Source organism: Trachypithecus francoisi, unplaced genomic scaffold (genome assembly GCF_009764315.1).
Source record: "Trachypithecus francoisi isolate TF-2019V2 unplaced genomic scaffold, Tfra_2.0 Lachesis_group3, whole genome shotgun sequence".
NCBI classification, from domain to species: Eukaryota; Metazoa; Chordata; class Mammalia; order Primates; family Cercopithecidae; genus Trachypithecus; species Trachypithecus francoisi.
The window spans coordinates 51944712-51965986 of NW_022681468.1; the positions used below are offsets into that span (position 1 = coordinate 51944712).

Here is a 21275-nt window from a genome sequence, read left to right on the forward strand (position 1 = left end):
CAAAAAGCTTTGTGTGGGTGTGTTTCAATCCATAAACATAAAATGTACATCATTGTTCTTCAAAGTCCTGCATCACTCCACAGAGCTGCTTACCCTTCCCCCACCTCTCACCCCATCTCCTCAACCCACAGCCCTATTCTGTTCAAGAGCAGAGCCAGCCATCTATCTTCTCTGCTTGCCCTTGCTACAGTTAACCCACACTTCTCAGTGTTTACCCCTGAGAGTTTAGCAAATGTTCTCCTACACAAAGCAACCAAGAATAACTTTGGCTTTGGGTGTTAGGATAAGGTTATCACCATGATACATTAATAACCAAACAGAATGGAAGTATATCCAGAGGAGTGCATTTTCTCTGTGTCCCTGAGTTTGCAGGAGAGGCCAAGGGCTCATGGGATAAGCTAGACTCTCTGCTCTGAGGACTCAAATCTACAGAGTGTGCACCAGAGAGGGTCCAAAAAAAGGAGTCCCCAGGCAATGGTCCCTGGGGATGGTGCTAGACGCCCCTGACACTCAAAGACAGAAAGAGAGCCTGCTCTTTTCTGGGGGCTAAGAGTGATATTTAAGTTTCCAAGACTGAAACTGTCTTCCTATGCAATTTGCAGGTCTAGGCATGTTGATCCTGTTTTCTACTCATTGAATCTTTTCCTAAAACATCATTTGGAGCTGATGATGGCAGGGAAGGAGGAGAGATAGCTTAAGTTTAACCTGTGCTTAGATATGCTTTTAAAAAGGTGTTACTGGATATGCTTTTTAAACGCATTAGCTACAGCAGATCTTATCTTACCCATATGCCAATGATGGGAAAAGAAAAAAAATCGTATATGCCAATGAAAGCTATCTCAGCCCCTTCTTGGTCTCATTCTGTCTTACGTGGGTTAAATATTCAGTCAACTCAAAGTTAGAAATCTGAAGCAAGGCTGATTATTTCTTCTTGGGATATCTTTCTTTATTCTTTCTCTCTCAAGATGGTGTCTGTGAAGGAGAAGTTGCACGGCTGTGTAGAGAACTGGAAGGAAGGACCTCAAGGGCTGAAATGGAGTGGCTCATCTTGGCACTGGAGGTACAGTTGGCCCCTAATGGTTCTTGAGACATAACCATGATACCCTTTACTGAAGCCCTTGGTCCCTGTCTCAGACTCCAAGTGGAAATCTCTGCTATTTACCATCTCTCCTAATCCTGGCTCTTCGGTTCTCAAGACTTTTGTGTCTCACCAAGACAGGCAAGAACATGGAGGTCCCTTTCATGTCATTTCCATACTGTAAGACACAGAAAACTAAGGGGCCCTGTCTCATCAAGTTTCTTTATAAAAACCCCCAAGCAGCCATTTTTCTAGCTGCAGATGGCTGTACTGAGTTGAAAGTCTCAGCAAGACCATCTCACTGAATTCCTAAAAGGAAGTAAGAAACAAAATTCTTCTGTGTCAACCCTATCCTCAGTTTATCTGGAGTTTTTGCCTCTTTTTGCCACACTTCCCTTCCCATGCCCAATCCTGGCTGAGGCACAGAGGAATGTAGTGGTGGGTCCAAGACAATTCGCTCCTGGAAACTGATAATCCATTCCCCTTTGACATCTTTTGTTGAAAATCTACCATGTACAAGGTACGCTTCTAGGCTTTGAAGATACAATAGCAAACAAAATGATTTCAGTCCCCTGGAGTTTACATTCTCTTCATGGTGGAGAGTGAAGAGCCAATATATACAAAATACAGGCCATGGTCAGTTTAACACAAGTACCAGGAAGAAAAAATGAAGCAGAAAGGTGTCTAGAATGTGAAAGAGGTAGATTTCAGCCAGTGGATCACATATAATTAAACTGGAGATGACTCAGCTATTCTCCAGCTAATATTTATACTACAAAGATGACTATAGATGCCTCAGAGAGAGAGAGAGAGAGAGAGAGAGAGTGATGTTGTGGGGGAGAGTGGGAATGATGACGGGGTGAGGGATCCAAACACTGGAGACCTAAGAAACTCACCCTTCTAGAGAAGAAAAATGTTGAAGGGGTGGCTCCCAGATTTTGCAGCAGATACAGTTAGTACACATCTCATGAAAAGAAAAGGGGAGAGGGGAGAGAAGAATGCATCCGAAGTTACCAACCCAATCGGTCATCTGTTTATAGAAGGCAAAGAAGGAGCACAGCTGTTGGAGACAGCGACTGCAGTTCTCCTGGGCCAGCTGTGGAGCCGTTGGACAGGCAGTGTTCTGGGTGTGTGGGACCGGCATCTTCAAGCAACCCACCCCCTAGCAGACGTGCCTTGATAAAATAAATTCCTCCCAATCCTGATTCAAACCAGTGCCAGGCTGGTCACCAGCTGGAGGGCTTAATCACTGGGGGCAGGCATTGCTAAAGAACCAGGAAATGTTTAAAAACCGGAAGTGATCTCAGAAACGATCCAGCCCAAATACCTCATTTCAAATATATCTCTCTGGGAACACATGGGAGAGATAAGGGAGGAAGGTAGTCTTGGGAAGGATTGAAAAAAGAGGAGGTGTTAGTACTCAGACTTTCTTTAAAAACTAAAATTTATTTCAATAGCTTTTGTGGTACAAGTGGTTTTCTGTTACATGAATAAATTGTATACTGGTGAAGTCTGAGATTTTAGTGAACACATCACCCAAGTAGTGTACATTATAACCAGTATGTAGATTTTTATCACTCACCCCCACCCACCCCTGCCTTCTGAGTCTCCAATGTCCATTATATCATTCTGCATGCCTTTGTGTACCAGTAGCTTAGCTCCTATTAATAAGTGAGAACATACAGTATTTTATTTTCTATTCCTGACTTACTTGCTGAGAAAAATGGCCTCTGGCTCCATCCAAGTTGCTGCAAAAGACGTCAGTTCATTCTTTTTTATGGCTGAGTAGTATTCCATGGTATATATATACCACATTTTCTTTGTTTGCTCGTCCATTGATGGGTACTTTGGTTGGTTCCATATCTTTGCAATTGTGAGTTGTGCTGCAATAAACATACACATACGGGTTTTTTAATGTAATTACTCCTTTTACTTTGGGTAGATACTCAGTAGTGGGATTGCTATGTCAAGTAGTAATCTACTTTTAGTTCTTTAAGAAATCTCCATACTGTTTTCTGTAGAGGTTGTACTAATTTATATTCCCACCAAGTGTTCAGTATTGAAGGATGAACAGCAGTTTGCCAGACAAACGAGGAGGAAATAGGCAGGAGGAAACATTATCACAATAAATGCACCAAAACGTCATCTCCCTGGATTTGCCCTGGCCAGCCTACCAGACCCCTGAGTCCGTCAACCTATCCTGGGGATGCCAGAGGAGGGCTCATGGTTCCTGCATGCCAGTCTTTTGGCTCTGCAGTGGTCATCCCTGCTATGCTGCATAAACAGGACAACACATCAACAGAAAATGATGACATTTATCAACAATGTTAGATGACATAAGAAGAGTGGTCATTCCATGACTCAACTCCAAGTCAGCAGTGAAAACTTCAGAGAAAAAAGAAGTTATGTGGTTTCTCCAATCTCCTTTGCTCCAATCTTGGTAAAGGGGTCCTCCATTCCCTGCCCCTATAAGCCAGCTCACCAGAACCAGGGAGGGAATAGATACAAGTTTCTTCACCACCTCTTAGAGCCCTTCTTGCCAGCCCTTCTTGACAGCCAGGAATGATCTTCATCAACACAGGTACAACTTTTCAATGACTATAAATTTCCCAGTGTGAGGCTTTTAAAGGGATGGAGGAAGCAGCAAGAATAAGTAAATGCCTAAAGACATAGAACTATAAACCAAAAAATATGGATTCCAGTAACAACCCTGGACAAACTGGGTGACCATAAGCAACTCCTCCATCCTCTCTGATACTTGGTGTGCACATCTGTAAAATGAGGAGGTTAGCAGATAACCTCTGAGGCCCCACCAGGTCCGACATTGAGTGGTTTCATGTTCACACTGCAAAAACACTGAAAGTACCAACATCTTTTTTGGCCACAAACTCCTGAACTTTGGATTTAATTGCCATTTAATTCGTATTATTTTGTGTGATGCCATACCCCTGGAATGTCACATAGTAAGCATCTGAAATGATTGGCCCTACTTGATTGGCCCTACTTATTCCTGTTTATCAACCCTTAGGACAAACAAATCCCTCTGGTGGGGCCTCAGAGGTTATCTGCTAACCTCCTCATTTTACAGATGTGCACACCAAGTATCAGAGAGGATGGAGGAGTTGCTTATGGTCACCCAGTTTGTCCAGGGTTGTTACTGGAATCCATATAGCAACAACACATGCATTCAAAACAGTTTTGATCTTTTGTCAGAAAATATTCTAAGCACACAATGTAAGTATAATGCTCTTACCATGTTACCCTTAATTGAAGAACCTATCATAATTTGAACTAGCAAGATACTTTAAAATAGATATTTAGATTCGGATTTGACTCAAAATGACTGGCTCTCATGATTTACCTTGACTACAAAGGGAGGTAACTGGTAAGATGTATGTGTTTTGGGGTCCCCTCTATGTGCTTTTACACATTTTTTTTCTCTTTGATGATTTAAACCACATGTCAAGATATTTAAAGGATTATTTTATCAGGAATTCTCCAGTGTGAAATAAATACCAGGGAAGAGCCCACAGGTTTATGTAAGATGTATATACACACACACACACGTGTACAGACACACACACAGCCTCACAGTCGGGTGCAAATCATCCCTTGTCCTCCAGCAGCCGGTCTGCCATATTGATAAACAGGAGCTACTATATTAATTTAATTTTAAATTGCTGAAACATAGTTTGGGTGCAATATAAATTTGGTAGAAAAATGGAATGTGTTAAGCCTTTAACAAATGAAGGTTTAATGACTATTTGTGAAAAAAAATCAATAATGGGAAACAAAAACTTACAAGATTTGACAAAGTTATCCTCTAAGTTGGCAAAGCCTGAAAAATATTTGAGGCAATGTGATATCATACTTCAAATAATGCCCTTGAAAAGCATTTCTGTGACAGACTCTGCCAACATACTAATGGAGCTCTTGCAACTGAATGAGTTCCACATAGTGACTCTAAGAGCTGCAAAACATATGCACTAGGTGATGCTTCATTCACAGCTGTTAAATATTTTAACTCAAGAGTCTGAGGTGGCAGTTGCTTTTTATCTTTTGCCCATTCTGATCAACAAATATGAAGGTCAAGAGTGCTGTCTCGAGAAGGATTCTGAGGTTGCGTCTGAGATCAGAGTCCTAGTTTATTGTTGATGTCTGCTGTGGGGGAGGGAGGCAGGAGTGGAGGAGGGAGGCAGGAGTGGTGACACGTGCACATTTCACACATCCCACAGGTGTCCATAGCCTGAACCACCATGCATGGTGTTGTAAGCACAGTCTTCCTTACACACAGTTCCTATCATGTCACTATCCTCTTCCAGAATTCACAGTAGCTCCAGATAGCACTGCATATCAATTATGGCATTATTTTAAGTCTTGTATCAATTGATTACATTTTCTAACTGCCCCTCCTCTTCCCTTTCTCACTTTCATACTTAGGTCCTCAATTTATTTTCTATTGCTCCCTCTGTGTAAGTTATTAGATCTCCTCATTGTTCTTCTACAGTCCTCAACCATTCCCACCTCCCCACCTCTACTCATGCTATCACTTCTTCGCTGGCCTGGATGGCGGTCTGAGCCAGTCTCCTCCTCAGACTCAAAAAGAACATCCAAAAATCTTTTGTGGCAGGCAAGTTTCTAATGCCTAATCCTAGCCCCATTTCTTCAGCTTTATGCTATATATTCTGTACCAAATTATCACATTCTTATTTTTATGTTGATTTATAGCCATTCTATGATTGTTTCAAGAGAGTTTTTTATCTTTTCTATTAAAGTATGTGCACCATAAAGATAAATACTGTACCTTTTAATTTATTGCATCTTAACTAAATACATTATTGGCCAAGCACAATGGCTCACACCTATAATCCCACTTTGGGAGGCCAAGGTAGGAGGATCACTTGAGGCCATGAGTTTGATACCAGCCTAAGCAACATAGCAAGACCCCCATCTCTACAAAAAATTAAAGAATTAGCTGGGTATGATGGTTTGCACCTGTAGTCCTAGCTACTCAGGAGGCTGAGGTTGGAGGATTGCATGAGCCCAGGAGTTTGAGGCTACAGAGAGCTGTGATCACACCTCTGCACTCCAGCCTGGGCAACAGAGCAAGACCATGTCTCAAAGAAAAGATTAATACAAATTTTTAAATTTTCTGTCATTTTATGGCTGTTATGATATACCAACAAGAGTCATATATTATTTTTAAATATTCTATTTTTATCCTTCATTACATGTAAAAAAAGAGAAAGGAACAAAGTATATTAACATTTTCTCTGGACTTTCTATACCCAGGCACAGGGCATAGAATTTGCATTATTTCATTCAATGCTCACAACAACCTATGAAAAAGACACTATTATTAATCCACATTTTCCAGGAGAGTAAACTAAACTCAAAGAGAGTAAGAGACATGCTCAAGGTCACACAGCTAATAAAGCAGTGTTTTTGTTGTGCTTCATGGTCTCTTCTTCTGACACAGTCCAAAGAAGATAAGTGCCTTTTATTACAGAAAAAATAAAAATTAGTCCAACTGGAGAGGTCCAGAATGTTGAAAGATTCAAATATTTTGAAATTCTACATTGGCTACTGTGTAAAATTATTTGTGTTGCTGTAACAAAATACCTGAAACTGGGTAATTTATAAAGAACACATTTTTATTCCTCACAGTTCTAAAGGTTAGGAAGCCCAAGATCAAGGTGCCGGCAAGCTGGGTGTCTAGTGAGGGCTGCTCTCTGCTTCCAAGATGGTGCCTTGTTACTGCATCATCCAGAGGAGACAAACTCTGTATCCTCAGATGGCAAAAGGAACAGAAGGGGTGAAAAAAGCAAACTCTCTCCATTAAGCCCTTTTGTAATGACATTAATTCATCCATGAGGGTGGAGTTCTCACGACCTAAACACCTCCCAAAAGCCTCCACCTCCCAACACGGTTGTACTGGGGATTACGTTTCCAACACATAAACTTTGGGGGCTGCATTAAGACCATAGTGGCCATGAATTCCCCTTTTTACATAAACAAGAGAATATCATCACATTATTGTAACACAACAGAGGGAAAGCTAATGCTACTGAATGGACATTTCAAAAATTAAGCATCTACTTCTTTCCTCAGGGGCAAGTAGACAGAATGAATTTGTTCCATTCATTCATTTCTCATGATATCATGATTTCTCATGATACCACTTCTCTCCACTCCACTTAGACAGTCCTTTCTGGTTTTATTATTGCCTTTCTTATTCTCTCCTGGCACCCAAAACAAAAGTAGTCAAGAAATGAATATAAATACACCACAGGTGGAAGCAGCCATAAGCCCTTCTATATTAGTTTTTGTTGATGAAAAATAAAAAGCCTCCTGTAGTGTATGGTTTTATTTATATAAGATTTATTTTGGAAAAGGAAAAACTAGAGGGAAAGAACAAACTAGGGTTGCCAGGGGCTGAGGGTAGAAGGACGACACTAGCTACAAAGGGGCAGGAGATGGGGCAATGGAAGCACCCTGCCACCTTGATTGTGATGGTGGTTACATGATGGTATTCACTGGCCAAGACTCATTGAATGGTACACCTAAAAAGGATGAATTTCAGTTATGTAATCATACTTTACTAAATTTGGTTTTAAAATAAAGTTAAATTAAAAAGACAAGTAATTTGAAACATAAAATCTAGCAGCAGTAAGAGCGTACAGATATGGCTTGCATGTGAGTATATGTCACTCATCTATTATAAAATATATTGAAATTTGGATAGGTATCTAGTACATGGGTTTGTATTTTTCTCAATAATTTAAGACCGTCAAGACCATTTAAATTAGATTGACGCAAGCTTTTATAGGACTGAGAGGGTTCTCCTCAAAGAAATCAAGATCACAGGCTGAACCTTTCTCTACTAGTTGGAACATCAGCAAAACATTGGTGTGAAGGATCCTTCTTTGAGAAGTTAACTTCTGCTGACATCTTCTCTGCTTACATTTGTAATTAAGGAGTTGCGTGTAATTAAGAAACTTTACTTCCATTTCCCAGGAAACAAAGTATTCCAGGAGTCCTTTAAAGCAAAAGCAGTAATAATTAAAAATGAAATGAGCCACATAAGATTATTAAACATGTGATCTGTCAAAATAAGGAAACCATGACCTAAATACTGCAAACTAACATTAGTACACTACATATCAGAAATTGGTTATTGTGTTAATCAATTTATTACCATTATAATAGTACAATATTACAATATTCATTGATTACATTACCCGGAATGTTTAAGAAAAAGGCAGATCAACCTTTAATTTATTTCCAGAGATAATTAAAAATTGCTTATGTGTTAAAATGTACACATTACTAATAATAAAAATGTACTATATACACTAATACATTTCATGGAAGTATATTTAACTTCTCAGTATATTTTTAGACAAAAGTTCTCCTTTGGGCTTTTATTATCCTTATTTGTAACCTTAACCAAAATAGTTATGTGCTTAGTAACTTTAAAACCATGAAAGTTAATATTAACCCATCTAAATTTTATGGTAAGAAATTTTAAATGTCTCAGGCTACCAGTTGATTCTGAAAAAACAGAAATTGTGATTGTTACCTAATTAAAATAACTGCCTGTAAATGTGTCTTTAATTCTACTGTTTCAGTAGAAAATAAAATATAAGCAAAAAAATACAACTACTCAATGGCCTTAGGCCTTCACTTCTAAACCAGGTTTGTTTTTAAATAATAAAAGAAGCAGATAAGAATACCAGCTCATAGATTTAAATGTCATTTGTGCATAATAATGAGCACAAAAATCTAAATGCATTTCAAATTGTAATATCAATCAATAGTCACACTCTGCCTCTATTTAAAATCTAAACAAATTCTTTAATAACAATTAGATTTGGCTATCGTTAGGTTTTACAAAAACAAGTAGTGTACTTCCTATAAAGAGCCAGTTCATTGAAAGAATATACATGCCCCCGATGTCAAAAATACCAGTCAGCTCAGAGGGCATGTACCGAAAATTGATGGGCTGAGCAATGAGAAAGAACTGAGCAACTTCTTGAGTTTCTGAGTGTTGTTGATGGCGCCATTTCCTAAAACGTTTAATCACACTGCTTTCAATGTGGACCGTTGGAATCAATATAGCATAGTGTTTTTGACACTATGCTTCACTGTGGGGCAAATAACTATGGGGCATTTTAAACTCTTTGTGCCTTATTCATAAAATGGAGTCAATGAATAGCCCATAAAATCATTGTGAGGATTAAATGAGATAGCACATATAATGTTCTTAGGACAGTGTTTAGAATACAGTAGGCAATCCTTAAGCGGTTTTGTTGGTGGTGCTGTTGCAATGCTAGCTGCCTGTAAATGTGTTTTTAATTCTAATAGTTTTTTGGAGCACTTACTGTTTTCCAGACACTAATATACTTTGCTTTTCTTTATCTCTACGAAGTAGTGCATTAGCTCCATTTTACAGATGGTAAAACTGAGTTCAGAGAGTTTAAGTAACTTGTCCAAGGGCACATCAACATAGAAAGCCTGAATTCGTATCAAGATCTGAAATCAGAGCCTGAGTTCTGTTCATTTTTACACTCCAGCAACATGACTCTTCATCCTTCATCTTCACACATTGAAGGGAATAATCAAGATGTTCTTTACTTAAAACTAAGTAAATGAAGTCAGCGATGCATGAGTTTTTGAAAGAGTCAACATTTAAAGTCTTAGAACACATGTCCTTAATTCCCATTAAGAATATCCTAGAGAATGAATAATGGAGGAATGTGGAGGGTTAAATAGTTATGTAAGATGAAGCACATGGGTTTGAGAAGTTTTGGGTACTACAAATCAGTGGGGTAAAGTTGATATTCATTCAAGAACTATGTTTCTTCATCTGTTCTACAAACTAGCTGATCTTCTTGAATGGAGAGATTGTCTCCTCTTAGCCTGGAATGGAGGCAGTCTAAGTGATTTCTAACCCTATAGCTGTGTGACACCTTGAGGGCTGAGACAGGTGGGTAGAGGGATGTAGAACAAAGAGTTGTGACATCTTCTTACCTTTGTTGACTTGTTTTTAAAGGGCCATTAGACCTACTTTTACACATCAGTTTGCTCCCCATCAAGTCTGATTTTAGGTTTTTCTTCCAATTGTTTGTATCATTCAGCAACCATTTCAAATTGAATGCTATTTGAATTGTATTTGGAAGTCAAGAACATCTTCCATAAAACTACTTGTACATAGCTAGAGAGGCAGATGTTAACTGGTGACTTCTACAAGACAGGGCCCACAAGCACATTAAACCTGGAGAAATGGAAGTGAGATGGTGCTGCAAAATTATGTTTGGAGGGGGACTTTATAAAGCAAGGGGATTTAGGGGATACCAGAAGTAGAAATGTTATCCTAGTATAAACGAAAGACACAAAAACTACAGCTGTAATCCCATTTGCATCTGATGTCTCTGGCCAAGCCTACCCTTTGCTCCCGATTGTGCATTGTGATCTCAAAGTATTCATTCCTGATTTTAATTAACCATTTCTCAAATGTGTCCCTATTATTTTGAAATCTAGTTTTCTAAAATATAAGCATTCCTAGACTGCTCAAAGGGAATGCCTGCCTCTCTGCTTTAAATGAGGTAACAGATATAGATGTGTTTTCAGCACTTCAGAATAAAATACAGTACAAATGTTGGGTATATAAAAAAGAATATTGTAATTTATTCTCTCATGAGTCAGATAATTAACCTTGAAATATCCCAAATAAAAGCACATGCTAGCCTCAATTAATTCTTAAATAAGTTTTCAAATTTAAAAAAATGTTCAACAGTTAAAAATATGCTGTAGTCAATTAGCAGAATACTTAGCAAGAAACAATGTAACTTAATAGCCTCATAAGTAACTGGTCAGAGGCAAAGCATTTTATTTTGAAGACTAAGTGTTCCCCTAATTCTTTCCTCATCTGCGCAGTGGCAATATACCATCAACCTTTCCTATAAGGCTTGCAGAAAGAATCCAAATCTACTACTTACAAACCTATTCTTGTTGTTCTGATATAATTTATTTCCTATACCACATGTAGAGTATGATTTCTTTTTTCTTTTCTTTTCTTTTCTTTTTTTGAGGTGGAGTCTCACTCTGTTGCAAGGGCTGGAGTCCAGTGGCACAATCTCGGCTCACTGCAACATCTGCCTCCTGAGCTCAAGCAATTCTTATGCCTCAGCCTCCTGAGTAGCTGGGACTATAGGTGGGTGCCACTACACCACGCTTATTTTTGTATTTTTAGTAGAGATGGGGTTTCACCATGTTGTCCAGGCTGGTCTTGAACTCCTGACCTCAAATGATCTGTCCACCTCAGCTTCCCAAAGTGCTGGGATTACAGATGGGAGCCGTCATGTCTGACCCAATTTTTCCTTTTTTGTTGTTGTTTATACATCTTATTTTCCCAGTGAGCAAGACAATTGCCAGACTACCACATTCATTTCTCTATTTTTCTTAACCTAGACTTTAGGGAACATTTATCAAGTTCAATTGAATTTAACCAAATTCTAAGTAGAAAATTGTCATTATCACCACATCACTGTGTTCATTACTATTAATCCAAATAGACAGTCATATTAAAGGCACAGAAACTATTTAAACCAATGGGAATTGGCTTATAAAGCACAAACTAGGACTGAGAAGCAGATGTTTAAAGCGTTATGACGGACCCATCGGACAGTTCTTAAAAGGCACAAAGACATAGGGCCAAGTCATTCAGTACCGACCACTGGCATTGGATTATGTTTTCCTTGCTGGCCAGTAGGTCCAACAAGATATTTATGGAAAGAAGAAAACAGTATGATCTATAGTAAAAACAGTTTGTCCCAGGACAATTCCTTCTTCTCAGTTGGTCTGAGTTTTCCAAGTCAAATTCGCTGAAATAGAAAGTATTTAAATTAAAGAGCAATAATTCAAGAGCAATATCTGGGTAATTTATGGTTTGTAGTCCAAGAGTTCAAAATGGGAAGGGTAAGCAATATACTTCTCATCTACAATGTTTATGTGTGTGTAGTGGGTGGGGAGAAGGGATGATATGGGAACTAGCAATACCACTACATCCAGGCCTCACCATGACACAAAATGGTACGAAATGTACACATCACCAGTCAGTTTACAATGTTAGGAGGTACAAATTCCTGAGTATAGTTGATGTGGGAACCTGGGCTCAAATCTGACACGTTAACATGTAGTTGGTATATCTCTAGTGTCCATAATCTCACTATAACATGTTTCATCATATTCATTAAGGAAGAAAAGAAGAATACATGTGGTCACCAGATTTGTTTTTGTTTCTAAAAGAAAGCTGCATCCTTTAATTACCCCTTACCATCTTATTGCTCCAATTATTACTGCAACTTTGAAATAATTTTTTTGACATAGGCTTTTTAATCAAGAACAAACAAGACCACATATCCTCCTGATTGATACATTAAAAACATATGTCTATTATGATAAATACCCTATGAAGAATATATTTTAGTGAAAAACCAAAAGCTGAACAAAATGATGGAACGAGACTCTTGACTATTGATCACCTTTTCCAAAGTCGCCCCTCTTCAGAATATCAAGCCTGTAATATGCTGAATAGGACCTCAATAACGTGTGTGCTTTCTGCCAGGATATCTGGTTGGTCTAGAAGGTCCAGAGTGTGATTCTGACCTCAACTTTGCCAAGCTCAAGAGTGAAAATCATAGAACCAATGGGAAGAGAAATTTATTTGTGACATAAAAACTTGTAAACATTGTAAAAACTTGTAAAACTTGTACATGACAAGCAGGTCTGCAGCCAGATGTCACTGACATTTTTAATTTTCCTGTATAAAATTTTCCACACTTAACCAGCTGGTATTGAAGAGCAGTTGGATAAAAAAGAAATTCTAGGATACTGACTGGATAATTCCAATGCATGACATTAAATAATGAACATGTGAGCTATGTGCAAAAGAATAGAAAGATTGACATCTATTGGGGATAGTCCACACATAAAATATGTTTATACAAAAGCACATAAGAAGAGCAATTTGAGATCCAGCAGTACAGAATAATGGCATAGAAGAACATCAAATACAATGTGCAAAAAGGAACAAAGGAAGAGGAAGAGAAACAACACACACACAAAAAAAAATAGAACACAGAACAACACCAGTACCAAAAGGGGAATCGCTAAAGACACAAGAGAAAATAAAGATCAACTGATAGGTTCACAGAATAAAATACTGCTTTTAAACATAACAAGATTGTGGGATTTTTGGCAGAGTTATAATTAAGGATTCTTGATTTGTTTTGTTTTCACTTCAGATATTATTGAAGATTGAAGAAATTCCAGACTTCCAGGCTGAGAAATTGAAAATGAATGAGACCCTGATTGGTATGGAAGAATCAAATTGTAAGAGTCAGAGGAAAGAGAACTGTGTACCCCAAGGGACATGATTGGCTGCTCTGGGAATTGTGTAGTTGTACAATGTCAGAGCTTGAGGCATAAGTTGGAGGGATAAATCCCCATGAAGAGAGGATCTTTACGTTGTGAGAATGAGCAAGTGCATCAAACATAGTCCACACTCAATAAATATTAGAATAAACTGAATGAAAAGCAGTTGATAAAAAATAAACAAAAGCAGGGAGCTAAAGGAAAGAGCTTTAGAAGGTCCCCTCGGCTGTCAAACAGAAACCTGGAAGTAATTTCAAAAGTGGCAGGAGGCGAAAAAGTCAGGTACAGTGTTAAGAAAAGCCAAAGTTATGGACATTATGGTGCTACACAACATTGATTCTTTTTCTTCTGCTTTCTCAGACGAAAATGAAGCAGTGGAAACTAAGATCTTCCTGTGAGTATGTAGAAGTAGTTACAGAAAGAAGCTGGTTGCAAAATATCAAGAGTCTTCAACTAGGATGCTTGGGTCTTTGACCCCTGCTACATAGCATTCCATTCTCACTACTCATGTGTGAAAGATGGTCCATGGCTTCTACCAGATTCTCAAAGAGCTTGTTACCCTAACAAAGGTTACGAACCACCATTCTAGAGAAAGTAATCTTTTTGGCCACTGGGGGCAAGTCTGAAGGAGTTTTGATGGAAAGTTGGCTGACATCTGCCCATCCTTATTCATCCTCACCACTTTCCCTTCCATCTCAGCGGAAGTATTGATGTCCTCTTGAGCCTTCTCTGCATTTTAAATCTCACCCCACCCCACCCCACCCCATCTCCACTGCTTTTTCTCACTTGCCTTTGTCCCATAAATATTGTTGTTCCCAAGACTCTATATCCAATCCCTTTCTCTTCACACTTTATACATTCTGTCTGGCTGATCTGTATTCTATCTGGCTCCAGCCAATTTATAAACGATGGCTCCAAAGTCTGGAAACATAGGTGAATACATAAGAAATGATTTATTGATACAGTATTAAAATACCTGACAAAATATTATTATCTATGTTTCCAGAATTTATGGCCATCTGCACATATTTATGGTTTCCAAATCAATCTCAAGCCAAGAAGTCTTTCTTGAGCTGGATGTGATTTTTAGACTGTGGAGTGTCAATGGAACATCTCCACCTGGCATCCCCCAAACACTTCTCATACAAAATGTCAAAATCAAAGCTCACTATTTTTCCTTCTGCACTCCCCATCTCAGGGATTGGTATCCCCATTCTTATCCAACTCCCAAAGCAGAAACCTGGGAATTATCCTCAGCAGTTCCCTCCTCTTCACCACTTCTCTTTCCAACTGGTCACCAATCCCGTGTATTCTAACTCAAATACTTTACAACTCTGCTCCCGCCCCAGCCCATCTTTACTGATATTACTTTAGTTTAAGCACTTACCATTTCTTGCCTCCTCTTTTATTACATTAGAGCTTCTCCCCATTGGTCTTCCTAATACAATCTCACCTCTTTTTAGGCCCTCATCCAAAGAGCCTTTCTAAAATACAAATCTGATAGTGATAATTCATCACAAGCATACCTCAGATATTGTCAGTTTGGTTCCAGACCACCACAATAAAGCGAATATTGTAATAAAGTAAGTCATATGAATTATTTTTGGTTCCCAGTACATAGAGAAGTGGTGCACACATTGTTTCTTTAGTCATACTACTGCACACTTAATATGTGTGCACTTATTAAGTGTATAAAACAATGTACGTAACTTAACTAAAAAATACTTCATTGCTAAAAATTACTAATGATCATTTGAGCCTTCAGCAAGTTGTAATCTTTTTGCTGGTGGAGGGTCTTGCCTCAATAGTGATGTCTGCTGACTGATTAGGGTGGCGGCTGGTGAAGGTTAGGGTGGCTGTGGCAATTTCTGAAAATAAAACAGCAGTGAAGTTTGCCACTTCGATTGACTCTTCCTTTTACAAAAGATTTCTATGTAGTGTCTGATGCTATTTCATATCATTTTACCACAGTGGAACATCTTTCAAAATTGGAGTCCATCCTCTCAAACTCTGCTGCTACTTTACCAACAAAGTTTATGTAATATTCTAAATCCTTTATTGTCATTTCAATGATGTTCACAGCATCATTACCAGGAGAAGATTTCATCTCAATAAACCACTTTATTTGCTTAACTACAAGAAGCAACTCCTCATCTTTTAAAGTTTTATCATAAGATTGCAGCAATTCAGTCACATCTTTGGGCTCAACTTCTAATTCTAGTTCTCTGGCTATTTCTAACACATCTGAAGTTGCATCTGCCACTGAAGTCTTGAACCCTTCAAAGCCATCCATAAGGATTGAAATCAACTTCTTCCAAACTTCTGTTGATATTTTGACCTCTTTCCATGAATCACAAATGTCCTTAATGGCATCTAGAATGGTGACTCCTTTCCAGAAGGTTTCCATTTATTTTGCCAAGATCCACCCAGAGGAATCACTATCTATGGCAGCTATAGCCTTATTAAATGTATTTCTTAAGTAATAAGTCTTAAAAGTCAAAATTACTTCTTGCTCTATGAGCTACAGAATGGATGTTGTGTTGGTAGGCATGAAAACAACATTCACCTTCTTGTATATCTGCACTAGACCTCTTGAGTAACTAGGTGCATAGATAATGAGCAGTAATATTTTGAAAGAAATCTTTTTTTCAGTAAGCCATGCTATAAACAGATATCCGACCATCTAGGCTTTGTTGTTCCATTTATAGAGTACAGAGCAGATTTAGCATAACTCTTAAACGCCCCAGGATTTTCAGGATAGTAAATGAGGACTGGCTTCAACTTAAAGTCAGCAGCTGCATTAGCCCCTAACAAGAAAGTCCATCTGTCCTTTGAAACTTTGAACCCAAGCATTGATTTCTCCTCTCTAGCTAGGAAAGTCCTAGATGAAATTTTCATCTACATTGAAAACCTGTTGTTTAGTGTAGCCACCTTCATCGGTTATCTTAGCTAGACCTTCTGTACAACATGCTGCAGCTTTTGCATGAGCACTTGCTGCTTCACCTTGCACTTTTACATTACAAAGAACAGCTTCTTTTTTTTTAAATGCATGAACCCATCTCTACTAGCTTCAGAGTTGAGGCTAAGAAGTTCTCTGAGCAGGAGGAGCAGACCTGTGGTCAGGCACTAGGGCAAGCCATGGCTATATCCATAGAACACTACACTTAGGAAACGTGAACATCCTTTTATAAGTGCAGGCCCAATTTTTTTTTTACTTTTAGTAAGATACTTATCTGTTGGCTCTTTTTCTAATAACACCTTATGTATTCCAAGGAAACAGAGGTTTTCCTCCTTCACAGCAGAAATAGAGGTTTTCCTCCTTCACAGCACAGTCAATTAAGAGAACTGAAAACAGGTTAAAAAATGTTGGGCTTGTTTATATCTTAATTTAAAAACTGGGAAATACAATCCTGGCAAAACAGTCATTATTTCTGGATTCCTTCAAGAAGCAAAAAATCAAAATCTTTCAGAGCAGAATGTGAGCACTCTGCACCCAGTCATTTTGTGCTCCAGGTTTAGGCAGTGGTGACTCAGGTCAATGTAGGAGACCGAGGAAGGTCATCTGGAGGTCAGGCGGGCAAGCTTAGGGGGTCCCACTTTACATGTTGAGGTTCAGGTCAGATTTAAAAAAAAAAAAAAAGGAGTTTTGAGGCTAAGTTTTTAAATGACCCATTACACATTTCTTCTTTTACAGATGCACAATAAATTGAGGCACAGAGAAGTTACAAAAAATTCCAAAATCATACCTCTAGTTGGTGGCAGAGATTTGATGACACAAAGGGAGACCAAGTCAAAAACTATTCAGACATTCTCTAGGAGATTTCCATCTACGAGTGGAAAATCAATGTTCCATGTTCCAATACCCACCTGCGGAAAATCCAGAGTGGTATATAAGTATTAAAGACATGACTGGATAGGTATATACATCCATACAGACTAACATCAATATTTTCAGCTTCATATATTGAAAAAAAAATCTCAAAAACAATGTGATAATTTGTAATATCTAATTTATAAAATTTAGAAGTTGCTTTAGCTAAGCAGACCAGTGAGGGTACAGTCAATAAAACAAAAATCATTCTGTATCTTTGAAAACAAAAGTGTTTTTGGTACAGAGAATTGGTTTCATATATGATTAAAAAAAAAAAAAAAAAGCTGAGAATCTCAACAAATGGTGCAACTTCCCCCAGATGAGCAATTGCAAGCAGGCATGGCCACTCTTTGGGCTGGAGGTAAGCAGGAGGAGTTGGTGTCCCTAGAGCTAGGCCAGGAAGGGTGTTTCCAGCAAAGGACCAGGCTTGTAGAGGAAGAAGCTGTCCAGTGGGGTCTGAAGTCTTGGAAAAGACTCAGTCTCAACTTTATCCTCAAGAACCACAAAAAAATGGTAAGAGAAAGTCAACTTAAATTAGGAAATGACTCTTCCCCAACTCCACCCTATCTTTCCCTTTCTGTGTTTTGATTGCAATCCAATTCATCTTCACCCCCCAGGCATGTCTCCAAATGAAGGAAGCCATCCAACGGTGCTGATCTGAGTCAATCGCTCTTATCCTTTGGGGTTAGGAATAGCTGCATGAGGAGTGAGCCATCACATGACAAAGTGACCCAGAGGAGTGTGGTTCCTGAGCATAATGAAAATGCCAAGGTTAAAGATGATGACTAACTGCAGTTAAATCACCTTCCAAGTTCTACTTTGCTTAATTAATCCTTTGGTCACTCTCTGGCATATAATGAAATTCTTAAAGGAACATTTTAAACCTACACAGTCAATTTCCCCATTCAAGCCAGCAAAAGTATGATCCAGAAAGATAGGAAACAGAAAAATCAATTCTATTTACCAGTGAGGTGTTTTTGGAAACCCACTATTCTTCATATCTATTCCTTAGGGGACAGGGGGATACCAGAAAGAGTCTCTGCCCTTCTGTTAACCATCTAGGGGGAATATGCGACAAGGGAGTGTGAATTCCCACTTTCAAGGTCACCTTGACATGTGGAGGTTTTCCAACATTTTGGAACCTGCCTCATTCCAGCACATTGCTTTGTTGTGGCATCAGCTGTCAGTGGGCTAGATGACAGGAGCAACCAAAGCCTGAGTCCCTAAATTAAGAGGCTTCTACGTGCTATCTCATTTAATTTTTAGAATGATCATATGAAGACAGAACTTCTACCTCCTTATGAGGAAGAAATGGCTTAGGAAGCCCTAACATGCAGAATTTAAATTCTCTTTCCTTCCACCTCACACTCCCACCTGGACACACAGGCCACACCTAATCCATCCCTCTCCCCTCATTCATTCATTCATCCATTCTTTCACTTAATAAACAGTTATTGGTTGGACACAGTGACTCACACTTTTAATCCCATCCGAGGCTGGAGGATTGCTTGAGCACAGGAGTTTGAGACCAGCCTGGGTAACATAGCAACACCTCATGTCTACTAAAAATATTTTTTAAATTAGGCAAGCATGATGATATGTGCTTGCAGTCCCAGCTGCTTGGGAGGCTGAGGTGGGAGGATCGCTTGAGCCCAGGAGTTAGAGGTTGCAGTAAGTTATGATCACACCACTGCACTCCAGCCTGGGCAACAGAGCAAGATCCTGTCTAAAAAAAACCCAAAAAACAAACAAAAGACACTATTGATCACCTACTGTGTGCCAGGCACTAGGGATATAGCAGAGAATTTTAAAAAAGAAAAAAATTCCCACTGTCATGGAGTTTATATTCTAGTCTAAGAGGATAGCCAAAATAAATCAAAATATATCATTTATCCAATGATACTATGGTGTTATGAATAAAAACAACAATAATGTAAGGAAAGGCCATGTATTTTCCTAGGATGAGAACAACTGACATTTTTTAAGAGGTCAAGGAAAGCTTTTTTGTAAAGATGAACTATTGAGGAAAGCTCTAAAGTAGGTGAGAGTGGGAGCCATACAAATAGGAAAGAGCATTCCAGCCAGAATGAACAGCAAGTGCAGAGGCCCTCTGGTTGCAACATGCCTTGTAACATGCTCCACAAACAGCATAGGGTCTACGGTAACTGAAGTGGAGTGAGGGTAAGAAAGAAATAGTGGGAGATGAGCTCAGAAATGTGAGAGAGATGAGATTTTGTAGGGCCTTCTGGGCTTTTTTTAAGAACTCTGGCATTTACTCTGAGTGAGATGGGGAACCAGTAGAACAGAAGACTGACATGCTCTGACTTGCTTTTTAAAAAGGATTGCTCTGTCTGGTGGATGGAGAAAGGAATGGAGGGGCACAAGTGCAAAAGCAAGGAAATCAATTGCAATAATCCAGAGGACAGATGGAGTTGGAGGCGATAAAAGGTCAGATTCTGCATATATTCGAGACAAATTTTTAAGATCCTCCAGAGTACAAATTTATGGCCATTCATTCTTTCCCTGAGTCTTTAGGCTAAATCTGCAATGTTCATATATCCAAGGTCCAGGAACTTGGACCAGTGAGGAGCTCAGTTACCAAAGGTTGGATTTGGTTAGTGTCTTTCATTGATTTTAAAGAAACTGAAGCAGGGAGTTTAATGAAAAAGAAAGGAGATAAGTAGTTAATATTGGTCAGGATAAGGAACCGCAGCATCAACATACTGAGTTCCTAATGTTTCTTGTTGTTTTTGTTTGTTTATTTGTTTGTTTGAGATAGAGTTTCACTCTGCCATCCAGGCAGGAGTGCAATGGTGCGGTCTTGGCTCACTGCAACCTCTGCCTCCTGGGTTCAAGCAATTCTCCTGCCTCAGCCTCCCAAGTAGCTGGGATTACAGGTGCCTACCACTTAATATGTTAAGTCCCTATATTTAAAAGATTTCTATATACTATCTCATTTAATCCTTAAAACAACATATAAAGACAGAACTTATTTTATGGGGAAGCAACAGCTCAAGAAGGCTTAGTAACTCGGTCTGAGTCACATGATTAAGACAAGGCTAAGTTGAAACTTAAGTCTGGCTCACTTGTCTCTAAAGTCTGTGGCATTTCCTCTACACTACAATTATTCATTCACTCAATGAATGTTTATTGAATCCCTAGTGCAGCCGCATAAGACACAGACATGAGCAAGATAGGGTACTTGACCTCAACAAACTTCTAACTGTAAATGTGGCACTGATGCTTAGAAAAGAAGCTATTTTCGGCCGGGCGCGGTGGCTCAAGCCTGTAATCCCAGCACTTTCGTAGGCCGAGATGGGCGGATCACAAGGTCAGGAGATCGAGACTATCCTGGCTAACGTGGTGAAACCCCGTCTCTACTAAAAAATACAAAAAATTAGCCGGGCGAGGTGGCGGGCGCCTGTAGTCCCAGCTGTTCCAGAGGCTGAGGCAGGAGAAGGGTATAAACCCGGGAGGCGGGGCTTGCAGTGAGCTGAGATCCGGCCACTGCACTCCAGCCTGGGGGACAGAGTGAGACTCCGTCTCAAAAAAAAAAAGAAAAGAAAAAGAAAAGAAGCTATTTTCTGGAAAATATCGTTTTCTTTCTTTCATTCATCGACCAAATATTTATTGAGTGCCTACTAAGTACCGGCATAAATGTCTTTCTCTCCTGAAGCTTACATTGTGGTAGGGGAATCCAGACAACAAACAAAATGTAAAACCCCTCAGGCAGGGATACATACTATAGAGAGAAATAAAGTCGGGCTGCAGAGCTCTGATTATTCTACGTGGATTGGTCAGGGATGCTTCCTCTGCTAGGATCATGTGTAAGCAAGGACCTAAAAAAAAGGGAGTATGGCATGCAAGTATCTCAGGAGAGAGCCTTCC

At 39.1% G+C, this 21275-nt stretch overlaps 1 long non-coding RNA gene across 1 annotated transcript in view; it reads right to left on the reverse strand.

Moving 5' to 3' along the window:
• Window positions 1-2558: 2558 nt before the first annotated feature.
• Window positions 2559-21275, reverse strand: part of LOC117069631 — a 41279-nt gene continuing 22562 nt past the window's right edge. Inside the window, exons 2-3 of the long non-coding RNA XR_004431610.1 lie at window positions 17263-17383; window positions 2559-2961 (exon numbers count right to left, since the gene is read on the reverse strand). This is a non-coding gene — a long non-coding RNA (uncharacterized LOC117069631). The remainder of the gene's footprint in view (window positions 2962-17262; window positions 17384-21275) is intronic.